The 4,586-nt window shown below is 42.4% G+C and overlaps 1 non-coding gene across 1 annotated transcript; it reads left to right on the top strand.

Moving 5' to 3' along the window:
* The first annotated feature begins 3,584 nt into the window (after window positions 1-3,584).
* LOC145038178 (small nucleolar RNA R71) lies at window positions 3,585-3,687 on the top strand. The gene has a single exon (XR_013679241.1). It is a non-coding gene; the product is annotated as a small nucleolar RNA R71 (small nucleolar RNA).
* Window positions 3,688-4,586: the final 899 nt, after the last annotated feature.

Genomic DNA, 4,586 nt, shown 5'->3' with positions numbered 1-4,586 from the left:
CAGCTTTCTTCCCCATGAACCTCGCCAACATATAAGGTAAATCACATCAAACTCCTGGAGTAATAAGAGTCCATAAATAAAATAGATTCTGAATTGGGACTTTATCACCATGATGCTTGTGATTGATTGAAAAAGTGATAAGGCGGTGTAAAAATCGGAAAACAAGATTCCGAATTTGTGACTCACTCAAGTCACGAGTGTTGTACTCATGGCTAGAAATGCCCCGCCAAAACTGCACATCCATAACACCGGGAGCAAAATCCTGAACGCATCCAAGCAAGAACGGTATGAAAAATGGAGATTGCGTCTCCACTTCAGTATAGAGGCCCATACGCCAAGCAAATTCCCGAAGACTACACTCTCTATAAACACCACCCAAACGAAACACAAGTGCCCGGTTGTAGGTGAAATCAAGGGTGCGTTCCTCGAAGCATATGGTAGAGAAAAACTCCACCGATAATTCCCGGTATACGGGTTCTTGAATGGCAAATAAATTCCTCCACCCATGACAAGTGAAAGAAAATTGATCTCCAACATATGTCTTCGACCAATAACGTTCCAACTCAGCTACCATTCCCACTCCACCAAGCCATCCCCAATCGATAATTGGGGCTATTGCAAACTCCCTATTGTAGAGCCATCCAAGCCGATTCTCGTAAGTAGTTAACAACGGTCGGGGAATGTTTTGAGGAAACTGGTATAAGGGATGTATACTTGCTACATCTATCGGGTTTTCCTCCTGTGGAATAGCTCGTCGTGGTCCCATTTCTGCATACAAAATCAAACCAAAACAGCAAACATCCAAAACATTAAAACAGTCTAATCTGTCCGCCAGAAGTCACGACGTGGCCAGGCTACGCCACGTCGTGGGCCGCAGTCGGTCACAGTTCTGGGATCGGTCCTTTTGTATGCCATTTCTACCAAAATTAATGCTTGGGGTTTGTTCCTATGGACATTTAAGGGACATGCAACCTAGAATCAACAACTAGTTCCACCCAATTTCGTGAAGCACATAAAACCTAACCATGAAAATTTAAAATTGGAAGAACTAACTACAAATAATGAGTAGAACACATACCAAGTAGAATAATTTACAAGATCTTGCAAGGAAATTGGAAGTAGCTTAAGAAATTGGCTGTAGGGCTTGTTGTTCCCGTTCGTGCGACAGTTTCAAGTGGGGATGAGGATTATTGGTCAAAGGGTTTTAAGGAAATGGTCCCCCCTGATTTTTTAAAGGCCACAACATGGCTGGCTATGCCCACGACGTGGACCTTAAATCTGTTTTCTAGTCCCGTGTTTTCATTTTGGCCCACGACGTGGCTGGCTATGTCCACGTCGTGGCAACTGCCCAATTGCAAAATTGTAATAAAATCTCACATGTTAACTAATTAATTTGCCTTTCATTTATTAACTAAAGTCCCCTACAACCAATTATTTACTAATTATCACTTATTAGATGATGAGTTGATGTCCTTCCTAATTAAGAAAAAAAATTAAAAGAAAAGAAAATGCAAACCAAACTCGGGTTGCCTCCCGAGAAGCGCTTCTTTTTCTTGGAGTCTTGAGCCGGACTCCGTGCCTTCTACGTTGAATCTTCTGAAGAATCCACCAGTAAGATCTTTTGTTCCTTGAACCACCGCCTGTAAGCTTGAACTCGCCTTTTATATACCTTCTTTGAATTCTCCTTTTTATTTTTTCCCTCTTCTTCAAGCTTGCATTTTGTGCCCTTAGTTTGTTCCTTACACTCCATAGCATCCTCCTCTTCTTTCACCACCGGCTTTGTTACCCTTGAAGTGACCTCTTCTTCATCACTTGTCATTTCCTCATCCTCTTCGCTCTCCCAAGAAGGCGGACTCTTGTAAGCTATGACTTCAATCAAATATGGAACAGATGCCCTCGGTTTTGTTCTTTTGACTTGATGAACTGCCTTTATCTCTTCTTCCATAAGCTTTTCCAATTCTTCTAGTTCATTCTCTCCATTAATTGTGAACACCTCTTCTTTATCTTCTTGAAAGTCATCTTTTATCCCAAAACCTTCTTGTTCATCTCCAACCCTCAAAGTGAGCTTAGACTTGCGGATATCAACAAGAGCTCCAGCAGTGTTAAGCAATGGACGCCCAAGGATTAATGGAACATCCGGGTCTTCTTTCATGTCCTAGACTACAAAGTCTATTGGAAAAACAAATTTTCCAATTTTTACCAAAATATCCTCCACTATGCCTTAGGGTTGTGTCACCGAACGATTCGCCATGTGAATCTTCATTTTTGTAGCCTTCATCTTCTAAATCTCCAATTTTTGATAAAATGAAAAAGGTATCAAATTAATGCTAGCCCCAGAATCGGCTAAAGCATTAACCTTCATTTTATTCCCGAACTCACATGGAAGCGTGAGGCGTCCATGATCCCACATCTTTTCTGGTGTTTCTCCCAACACAGCTTTTGAAGTTTGTTCACTTAGAATCACTGTAGACTCCTTGTTTAATTGCCTTCGTGTGTCTATCAAATCTTGCAGTAGTTTCTGGTTCTCGGGAGCTTTGGATAAGGACTCGACAAAGGGAGTATTAATTGGGATCCCCTTTACATGCTTTACAAACTCTAAATGATCTTTCTCCAGTGGACTAAGTGCGGCTCGAGTGGGAAATGGCACATGTGGCTGATAAGCTGGAACGGGCTCAAAGGATTTTGATCAGACGTGTGCCACATCGTGGCCATTGGAGTGCCACGTCGTGGCGAAGCTAGTTCAGCAACTTCTTCACTTTCGAACTTTAACTTCTTTGGTTTTGGATCGGGCTGCTGTGGTTCTTCTTCCAATGCCTCCATGAACTCAGAGATTGCTTCTTCTTCAATATCGATGGCCATTACATGAGATTGTGTCTTTACTTCGGGATTCTTCAGGGACAATTGTTCCTGAACTAGAGTGGCTAGCTGACCAAATTGTACTTCAAGGTTATGGATGGAGGCTTGCTGATTCTTTATCAATGTTTGTCATTCCATAATGGCAGAATCAGTGGCATCGTGTCTCTTTTCCGAAGCTTCCATAAACTTCATCAAAATGGTCTCTAGGTCGGCTTTCTTCTCGGCTGGTGGCTGCTCCTTTTGATAAAAGCCTCGACCTGTCTGCCTATACTTCTCTTCTTTTTTGCTTCTTATACTCTTCGTATGGCAGCCACTCTTTCTTCGGTTTCCTCCAGTCCTCATCATATTTATCCCCACTAGAGTAGCACACTTGAGCTTTCCTGTTCCCAAACTCATCTACATTGCAGTCCTTGGTCAAGTGTGGACCACTACATCTATCGCAACCCACTCTTATGGCATGTATTGACTGGTCCATTTGTGTTATCCTTTGATCCATATTATTCAGCATGGCCATTACAGCTGCTATTTCTTCAGTTTGGGCCCCTGCACTGCCTTTGATTCCATCTTGCCTAGGGTTGTGGTATTCGCGAGAGTGCTTCGCGAATTCTTCAATCAACTCCTTGACCTCCCTTGGATTTTTCTTTGTTAATGGTCCTTGAGAGTCAAGGAGTTGTCTCGTCATAACATTGACCTCATCATAGAAAATTGAGATCTCTTGTTGCACATTTAGATCATGCTGAGGGCAATTTCTGAGCAAGCCCTTGTACCGCCCCCATGCTTCGTATAATGACTCCCCCGTATGTTGCTCAAAGTTATCGCCTTCTTGAGTTTGGCTATCTTGGATGGCGGGCAAAACTGGTCCAGGAATTGCTCACACATTTGAGCCCAAGTGGTGATTGTACCCGGTGGAAGTGATTTTAACCACTCCTTAGCAGCTTCTTTGAAAGTGATGGGAAGCATCCTAAGCAAGACTGTGTTTCTGTTGACATTTGGGACGTTGAAGTAATCCGCAATGTCGTTGACTTCATCTAGATGCTTAAAAGCATCCTCATGATCATTCCCAAAAAATGGGATATCCTTCAGTGCTGTCAATATGTGTCCCTTCAACTCGAATGTGGCAGTGGCAGGTATTGCGAGTTGGACTAAACCGGGACCCACATCTTCTCGGATCTGCTTCTTGTAAGCTCCCATGGATATCTCTTCAATTGCTTCCATCTCGTTCCTTGGCTTGTTCTCGGGTTCGCTCGTGTGTTCTTCAAATTCCAGCTCGGTATCGCTTTCGGACTCGGTTTGGACGGGTGTATGATCCAAATGCTCAAGATTGCTCTTGTGCCTTGCGGATGAACTTGACTCTCCTGTCTTCTTTCCCGACTTCCTAGAAAAGGTTGACTTCAATTCTTGTAAGGGCGTCTTTTTCTTGTGAAGTGCAGACTCGGGATCTTCAAGTGGTGGCACCAAGTGTGTGTTTGAGCTTCTGGTCATGAACTCCTGCAACTTGCTAAACTAAAAACATAAAACTGAACTAAAATAAGAAAAACTAACTACGAATTAAAAATAAAAAAAAATTTAACGTTCCACGTCGTGGCCAATATGTGTCCACATCGTGGACTCTTGATTAACAGAAAAAAAAAATTATTTTGCTGAAAAATTAACTTTTTGTGGTTTTTACACCACAAGAAGGATCGATTAATTTAATTCTAATAAATAAGCTAAACACTAAGCCGTTCCCC

This window comes from Lactuca saligna, chromosome 3 (genome assembly GCF_052625555.1).
Source record: "Lactuca saligna cultivar CGN05327 chromosome 3, ASM5262555v1, whole genome shotgun sequence".
NCBI classification, from domain to species: Eukaryota; Viridiplantae; Streptophyta; class Magnoliopsida; order Asterales; family Asteraceae; genus Lactuca; species Lactuca saligna.
The sequence above is the reverse complement of the archived record's forward strand: the minus strand, read 5'-3'. Positions and strand labels throughout refer to the sequence as shown.